The sequence below is a fragment of the Heptranchias perlo genome, unplaced genomic scaffold (assembly GCF_035084215.1).
Source record: "Heptranchias perlo isolate sHepPer1 unplaced genomic scaffold, sHepPer1.hap1 HAP1_SCAFFOLD_529, whole genome shotgun sequence".
NCBI lineage: Eukaryota > Metazoa > Chordata > Chondrichthyes > Hexanchiformes > Hexanchidae > Heptranchias > Heptranchias perlo.
Window position 1 is genome coordinate 10,765 of NW_027139547.1, and position 8,966 is coordinate 19,730.

The following is an 8,966-nucleotide window of genomic DNA, read 5'->3' on the forward strand; positions in this document are numbered from 1 at the left end:
CAGAATGATGTTCTGCTGCTGAAACCCTCATCCGTGCCTTTGTTTCCCTCCAGACTCGACTATTCCAATGCTCTCCAGGCCCGGCCTTCCACTTTACACCCTCCGTAAACTTGAACCCACAATCTCCAGATCAATAATCAGTCCCATTATTCATTGTGTCACTGGCCCAGGCTGTGGAGAACACGGAGCAGCTCCCACTCCCACAGCACTGCGGTATGAGCAGGTACCGAGTCAGCTTCAGTCATGAGCACTGGAATCCACGAGTCCGGGTGTGTCAAAGGTGCACGGTGAACAATCACCAAAGTGAAACATTTTTACCGCTTCCCTTCGATACCTCAGCTGGTCGAGCGACAAGACTGTCGTAGAAAATAAGACAAAGTCATCCTTCCGTCATTTGTTCAATTCCTGCTCGAAGGAGAACACGTGATTTTGCAATAAGCAGCAATTAGTTCAAGGTCGCTCTCTTAACTTTACAGGCACCTCACAGATTAACATGTTGCCATGAAGGCACAGGACGTCTCTTTTCCTTTCTCAAACCTGAAAACTTTCTGTGTCTGCCCAAACAAGGCTGCTCTGCCTCTGCTCACCAGCAGGGAGCGCTTTTGAGCAGCAATACTTCAAAACACTCAGCTCTCGCTTTCAGGCAAAAGAAGTCTTCGATCAGCACCGGACTCCACGAGTCTGAACGTGTCAACAGGCGCACGGTGAACAATCACCAAAGACAGCACTGTTTATCACTTCCCTTCGATAGCTCAGCTGGTAGAGCTGAGGACTGTAGTGAATAAAACAAAATAAAGTCATCCTTAGGTCGCTGGTTCAATTCCGGCTTGAAGGAGTGAGTGTGATTTTGGAATAAGCAGCAATTACCTCAAGGTCACTCTCTGAACTTCACAGGCAGCTCACAGATTAACATGTTGTCACTCAGGCACAGGACACCTCTTCTCCTTTCTCAAACTTGAAAGCTTTCTGTGTCTGCCCGAGCACGGCTGTTTCACTCGAGCATTTCCCTCTGCTCACCAGCAGGGAGTGCCTTTGAGCAGCAACACTTCAAATCGCCCTCAATTTCAGCCAAAATGGTCTTCGATCAGTCAGTCAGTCAGGGCTCTCGCTGCTCCTCGAGCTCGGGCGGCTGTTGCTTTCCGGTGACCTCGTCTTCCTTCCGAAGGCTCGGGCTCTTCTCAGCATCATTCATGATGACTGCGGATTCCCGTTCTGCTTTTCCTCACTTGCTGATGCTCGATACCGCCGATTGGAGCAAAGTATTTAATATATTCAGGGAGCAGCAACCCAAGGCAAGATTTCTCTGCTGGTCTTGGAGCAGCTTGAAGGCGAGTGTGAGGCAGGAACTGTGAGGGGCGATTTACAAACAGCAAACGAGGAATTAGCTCAACTGGTGGAGCGCTCACTTGGCCTGTGAGAGGTAGCGGGATCGTTGATTATATTCTCCACTCACCGTTTGTCTTGGTGCAATTATACAGAAACAAGAGTGTTGTCAGTGAGTCCATTGCCCATGGACTTCCTAAACTTCACTGTGTGTTTGGGTACAGAGAGATCAAGGGGCAGCAAATCTTTTGATGTGCTGCAGTAAGCAAAAGTTCTTGATTTTGCGATGCAGCAAAGATGGAAAGATGAGGTGAGAGATGGAAAAAAAGCTTCGTAATCCTTGATGCCTTCTCTGAAGATTGAATTCAGGACCTTCAGATTATGACACTGACGCACTGCTTGCTGCACTGAGAAGGCACTTACCAGGTATGGAGCCAGGCAGCACCACCAAGTAGGACAGCTTGCAAGGTATTGAAGGCCATAAAATTTTGCATGAAAAAATCCAAGCCAGGTCGGAATCGAACCTAATGCGTTATCCATTGCACCACTGGCCCAGATTATAACGAATTAGTAGCAGTGGGAGGCAGTGGGCATGGCGGAGGTACAAAATAAATACATTGCATCTGTCTTTCCCAAGGAAGAAGACGCTGCCAGAGTGTCAGTAAAGGAAGATGTTGTCGAGATACTGGATTGGCTAAAAATTTATAAAGAGGAGGTACTGGAAAGGCTGGCTGTACTTAAAGTAGATACGTCATCTGGTCCGGATGGGATGCATCCTCGGTTGCTGAGGGAAGTACCGACCAGGTGACTTATCTATTTTAAGTACATTTAGCCTTTCTAGTACCTCTTCTTTCTCATTTTTTAGCCCATCCAGTATCTTAACTATATCTTCCTTTACCGAGAATCTGGCAGCATCTTCTTCCTTGGTAAAGAACAATGCGAAGTATTCATTTAGTACCTCAGGCCGTGCCCACTGCCTCCATGAGTAGATCTCCTTTATGGTCCCTAATCGTCCCCACCCCTCCTCTGACTACCCGTTTACTGTTAACATGTCTGTAGAAGACTTTTTGATTCGCTTTTATGTTTCCCGCTTCATCTTACTCTCTATCTCTCTTATTATCCAGGGAGCTCTGGCTTTAGTGAGAAATGCTTTAACAGCCGGCACCCTGTAAAACAGAGCTCCAAGTATCGGTTTAAATAAAGTCCTGAACTGACAGAGCGGCGGGCAGATGAGGATTGAATTAAATCCCAATTCACTGAATCTAAACAAGGTTTAAATAAATGAACCTGTCAGGAGTGGGATTCCTGAGCTTGTGTTGCCCTACCTTTCTACCTCGTTGGAATGTACCTTCTCTGTACCCGAATCATCTTTTTAAATGCCGCCCACTGCCCAATTATAGTTTTGCCTGACAATCTTTAATTCCAATTTACCGGGGCCAGATCTGTTCTCATCACACTGAAATTGACCCTCCTCCAATTGAGTACTTTTACTTTAGAGTGGACAGAGTCCATTTCCATAGCTATTCTAATCCTTATGATACTGATCGCTGCTCCCTAAATGCTCCCCCACTGACACTTGCTCCACTTGGCCCGCCTCATTCCCTTGAACCAAGTCCAGCAATGCCTCCTTCCTCAGTGGGCCAGAAACGCACTGGTCGAGAAAGTTATCCTGAACACATTTCAAAAATTCTTCCCCTACTTTGCGCCTTATATTATTGTTATTCCAGTCTATATTAGGATAGTTGAAATCCCCTGTTATCACAACTCTATGGCTTTTGCAACTCTGTTATTTCCCTGCAAATTTGCTCCTCTATCTCCGTCCCACCAGCTGGTGGCCCATAGAATACACCAAGTAGTGTAATCGCACCTCGATTGTTCCTTAACTCGAACTCAGTACCCAGGAGAAATCCCCTCGTTCCTGGGAACTTTGTATTAAACAGATGTTAGCAGCAAAAAGTGTTCGTGGTGGGACTGAGAAATGCTGAAACAGCCGGCACCCTGTAAAACAGAGCTCCAAGTATCGGTTTAAATAAAGTCCTGAACTGACAGAGCGGCGGGCAGATGAGGATTGAATTAAATCCCAATTCACTGAATCTAAACAAGGTTTAAATAAGTGAATCTGTCAGGAGTGGGATTCCTGAGCTTGTGTGTGAGCTGAAACTGGATAGGTCCCGTTCTGTAAAGACTGAATGGCAGGCGGCTCCCAGACAGGGCTCAGGCCGGGACTGGCAGCTCTCCGCAGGGAACGGCTGGATTGGAGAGCGGGGCTCCTGCGGTGCTGCTGCTGCTGCTTCCGCCTCTTCGAGTCCCTGTGGCGGTCGGTACCGATCTCTCTCCTATGGATCCGGCTCCAGGTGGGCGCTGTGGACCTCGTGGCGCAACGGTAGCGCGTCTGACTCCAGATCAGAAGGATGCGTGTTCGAATCACGTCGGGGTCATTGCATTTTCGCAACGTTTCAGTGTCACTCTGTTTTATCGCGGGGCAGTCTTTCAGGGATGGTCTGTTCACTGTGTGTAAAATAATATTTATCACAGAATGAACACACCACAGAAGGAGGCCATTCAACCCATCAATCCCTTACCTGCCTTTTGTAAGACCAATCCCATTAGTCCCATTCCCCGTCCCTTTCCCCGTGGCCCTGCATTTTCCCCTTCAAGTATTTATCAAATTCCTTTTTAAAAGCCACGATTGAATCTGCTTCCACCGCCCTTTCAGGCAGCGCATTCCAGATCATAACCATTCGCTGCGTAAAAAAGATTTTCCTCATGTCGCCTTTGGTTCTTTTGCCAATCACCTCAAATCTGTGTCCTCTGGTTCTCGACACTTCCGCCAATGGGAACAGCTTCTCTTTATTAACTTTATCTGAACCCTCCATGACTTTGAACACTTCTATCAAATCTCCTCTGAACCTTCTCTGCTCGAAGGAGAACAACCCCAGCACGGGGTAAATGCGGTCAATTAGCTCCAATTTATTTATTTGGGCATTAAACAAAATGTGAAAGACTGGCGAGGCGTTGTGTGAACGGAGCTCACTGCTTGAAGACAATAAATCCAATCACTGCGTGGGCGCTGGGTTAAAATCTCACCACTGATAGAATTTCTAGCAATGTTCATTTTGACCTGTTCGCAGAAAACCCGAGTGTCGTGCGATGGAGCAGAGGATGTGAAAGAAGCTGAAAGTGGAAGTGCGGATATTATTTTCATCACAGTGACTGGACACGTTTCCACAGGTTCGGGCCTCTCACCTTAATATTCTTTCCAGCAGAGTGGGACAGGTGATCAGAGTGACCGGGCTCCAGCGGCGCAATCGGTCAGTGCGCGGTCCTTATCTGACAGGACAGGGTCGGGAAATACCGAGGTTGTTAATTCGAGTCTCACCGAGATCAAACAATCCTTTTGCTTGTGAACATTTCGACCGGAGTTGAAGGTATAATTCGTTTGTTCCAAAATGCATCTACTTATTTGAATTGCCATGTGGTTCCTCCGGACTGCGCTGTTGCAATAGCAGATGAGATGTTCAGTATTACTTGTTTACAGGAGGGACGCTGCGGTTTTGGAGACACAAACTATGATTTTGATCCATCTACAAATCGTGGGATTTAACTGGAGCTTTAAACCAGCGCCTTAGACCGCTCAGCCAGGATACTTTCCATCCTGCACTTCAGGAGCTAGTTTTACAGGAATAGAATTACTGCAAGCAAGAATTCTACCCCTCCAGCACCAATGCTCACACGGCAGCAGGATGCATGTGTCCAGTTAGAAACCTGTCTGAAGGAACATTCAGTCTGACAGAGCCGGAAGTCCAGCAGATTGACTTTCGGTCTGAGCAGATGTTGAGTCTCCTCCAGTTCAGAGTGGATTAATAATCATAAATCCGGGTGTGACTGGAGCCACTTGTGTAAGATGAAGTGTCGGGGGCAGTTTCCCGTCCTTGACGGACATCAATGATCCGGTTGCGGTTTTGCTGCAAAATTTCACTTCCCAGCTCCCGAACTAAAATCCAACTCTGGTGGGACTCGAACCCACAACCTTTGAATGTCTCTGCCAACCACGAAGTAGAAGTCCAACACGCTATCCATTGCGCCACAGAGTCAGTTATGCCATTTGAAGGCGAGCGGGGATCCTGTGCTGTGGTTGAGGCGGTCAGGCTGCTCCTGTTTCCACCTCTCACATTCCGAGAGCCGGGGCGGCAGTCTGCACCGATCGCCCTCCAATGGATCCGGCTCCAGCCGCTTGTTGTGGGCCTGGTGCAAGAACAGTCGCGTCTGACTCCACATCAGAAGGCTGCGTGTTTTGAACCAGGTTGAAATCACAACATTTTCACTGTGTCTCAGGGTCCTGCCGACTGATTTTAGATCGGGACAGTGTTTTAGCGATGGGATGTTCAGTGTTTGTGCAACAATATCAAAATTAAATTTGATACATTAATGAGCTTCTGTTCTGTTACTTTCTATTTACACCCTCTCCAGTTTTATGTAGAAACAGTTAACAATGTTTAAGGGATGTGGTGTGCAGTGTTTGTGGAATCAGTGTAATTAAATTTGATACTTTCATCTGTTCCTTCTCCAACCCAGACCCTTATCATTAGATTTGTACCTTCACCCTGTTTAAAATAGGTCACTCAGTGATAGAAATAAATCAGTCACAACCCCGAAACCTCAGCGGGTATATTTGTTCCAATACTTTGTGACGGTCTTGATTCCCATTCAAATTTTCAATCAGCAATTCCCAACGGGTGTTTTGGGTTTGACAAACTAATTTAAGTACTTGACTGGTTCCTGGAAATGATCCAGTGGGGATTTCCTTACCCGTACAGATATAGAAATAAATACATTCCATCATTTCACAAATTACAGTTGTGTAAATAAATATATCGCGATATCCAACATGGAAAAGCAACTCTTCGTGTTCATAAAAAAACTTCCACATTTTATTTTATTAATCCACTTACGTTTCAATGTAGAACATATATTCAGAGCATCCCTCTAAACTTAAAGAATGGTAAAACAATTGCAGATTTTACAAACAAATAACACGCTATCGTATAAGTAAGATTAAGGCCTATTTTGTGAAAGTTGTATTCTAATTGTCTTTATGATGTTACGAAAAATATTTCTAGATGTACATCCCCAACTTAACGGAGATACTAAGATGTAAACCGAAAGGATTTTTCAAAAACTATTTGGGGCGATATGATCAGTTCCCCTTCTCCTTTCTTTAATTGTTACCTTTTGCTAATTGTTCATCTTGATCCGTTTGCTTCATTTTTTCCTCAGTCATTTATGGTGAATTTTCTATCTGTTAACAAGCTTAAATATTTGATTTGTTTGCTCTCTCCATCTTGAATTGTGAATTGTTGATCTCCATGTTAAAGTCTGAAACAGAAATGTGGTTATATTCAGGCGTGACTCTGAAGTGTGAGACCGAGAGGTGATGTCGGATGTGTGACCGAGAGAACAACTGCTGGAGGCGGAACTGTCCGTAACCCAACATACCCCCTGTGGCATTGCACATGGTCGGTCGGATGACAATGTTTTATATTGACTGAACGGCTATGTATATAACACACAACGGATTTACTGCTGCTTTAACTCCACAAAGTATAATCACCATAAATGACCAAAGTCTCAGATCAGTTCGAATTGAATTACTGTTGGTGAGGGGAGTTTGTACATTGGAAGGAGTTTATATATTTACAGCTCCAGGTAAACCTGCAAACCTCCCTCACCTGTAGGTTACGTCACCATGAGGTGTCGACCTTGCTTTGCGCTTCTGGACTTCTGAAGTGTGATTGAACCTGACCAAAAGTTTCCTATAATTAGTGAGGAAGGAAGGTATCAGTGTAAATGGGAGATAGAAACGTGGATATTTCACTGGGTACCATGGGAACCAGATACACTGCTCATTCCAGTTATTTGTCCAGCAGGAAACAGAAATCATTCTCTTCAACTGTACTCGCCCGAAGGAAAAGGAAACAGTTCTTTGTTTTAGCTTCTTCTGCTAGTTTACGTTCAGTCACCGAGAAAGTGACAGAGAGAGAGACTGAGAGATTGGATTGGCTGTTTCACTTTATAATCAATTATACTTTGTACTTATTGTTAGAGACGGTTCCATCCCAACAATCCTGTGCCTGACCTTCTCATTGATACTAAGATGTGTTCAAAATGAGTTTCAACCAATTTTACAAAAGCTGAACAGCGAAAACTGCTCCGAAACCAGCTTCGCTCAGCAACTCTTCATGGAGATTCGGTTGCTGGTTGTAAGTAAAGAAGTTTGTACAATCAGCCCTCTGGAGCAATATCCTCAAAAGGTGTTTCGGACACATTGTATGAGAGGTCCGCCTGTACAGTGCAGGAACACTTACATACTGCAGATCTGGAATCCTTTCCTTGTTGGCTCCGGAACTAATACAAATACCGCTCTGTGTTATTTTGTTGCTTAATTCACAAATTGGGTAAATATCACAAAAGGCCCCGACCAAACGGGCACTTTGAGCAGCTCAGCCACGGGGCCAAATCAAACTGCAAATTCACCACCTCCTCTCACTGATACCTGTCAGATACCCGCCACTGTCTGGTGGAGTTTGAGGCCGTTTGGTACATTTCTATATCTCTTGTCCATTTCGCTGTGTTCACCGACACTGTCTGCATCTCTCGCTGTGTTTATCTCTCTGTGTCAATCTGTGGGTTGATTCTGAATGAAAAATGAAATAAAACACACCAGTCATCGGCTGGGCCAGTGGCGCAATGGATAACGCGTCTGACTACGAATCAGAAGATTGTAGGTTCGACTCCTACCTGGCTCGGATTTATGCAATTTTCCCTCTGACACTGGGGAACGAAGAATCAAATTTCATAATAAAATATTGTTTATGGTGAATCAGCGACGAAAACATTCCATTTTCAATGATTTCGGTTCAGTTATGCATAGAATGAAACTGTGACCACAACGTGTTTGCAACAAGCCGCCTTTTAAGTTGATGTCCGGCTCGCTAACATTACAGCACGAGGTGTGGGCACCGCACTGATAACCTTCAGGTGTATCCGGGCCTTTCAGACACTTCGTGTGACACAAGAGCTTTCCAATCCCCGCCAGCTCCTGGACACCGAGACTTCCGTTCGAAGCAGCATTCACCGCCAGGACCGCTATTCCGCTCCCTTTGTCGGTCTGCATAAAATCCGATGCTAAAATTACAAAGTAGGACGGACAGTATCTGGAAAACAGTTCAACTTTCAGTGTTCAGACTTTGGTAAGAGCTGTGAACAGGACTTTAAGTAAATATAAATTGGGTGTGGATTAGGAGTGCGCTGTTCTGTTATAAACTGTGGGTGTGTATATATGAGTGTGATGTTTATATATGAACTGTGGGTGCGTATATATGAGTGTGATGTTTATATATGAACTGTGGGTGTGTATATATGAGTGTGATGTTTATATATGAACTGTGGGTGTGTATATATGAGTGTGATGTTTATATATGAACTGTGGGTGTGTATATATGAGTGTGATGTTTATATATGAACTGTGGGTGTGTATATATGAGTGCGATGTTTATATATGAACTGTGTGTGTGTATATATGAGTGCGATGTTTATATATGAACTGTGGGTGTGTATATATGAGTGTGATGTTTATATATGAA

The 8,966-nt window shown here is 44.9% G+C and overlaps 4 non-coding genes across 4 annotated transcripts; 3 read left to right on the plus strand and 1 right to left on the minus strand.

Annotated features, from left to right (window-relative positions):
• Positions 1 to 741: 741 nt before the first annotated feature.
• On the plus strand, positions 742 to 835 carry trnay-gua (transfer RNA tyrosine (anticodon GUA)). The gene is made up of 2 exons: positions 742 to 778; positions 800 to 835. It is a non-coding gene; the product is annotated as a tRNA-Tyr (tRNA).
• Positions 836 to 3,689: 2,854 nt separating this feature from the next.
• trnaw-cca (transfer RNA tryptophan (anticodon CCA)) lies at positions 3,690 to 3,761 on the plus strand. Its single transcript has one exon. It is a non-coding gene; the product is annotated as a tRNA-Trp (tRNA).
• Positions 3,762 to 5,325: 1,564 nt separating this feature from the next.
• On the minus strand, positions 5,326 to 5,417 carry trnar-ucu (transfer RNA arginine (anticodon UCU)). The gene is given in 2 exon segments: positions 5,326 to 5,361; positions 5,381 to 5,417. It is a non-coding gene; the product is annotated as a tRNA-Arg (tRNA).
• A 2,639-nt stretch (positions 5,418 to 8,056) lies between these two features.
• On the plus strand, positions 8,057 to 8,129 carry trnar-acg (transfer RNA arginine (anticodon ACG)). The gene has a single exon. It is a non-coding gene; the product is annotated as a tRNA-Arg (tRNA).
• The last annotated feature ends 837 nt before the right edge of the window (positions 8,130 to 8,966 follow it).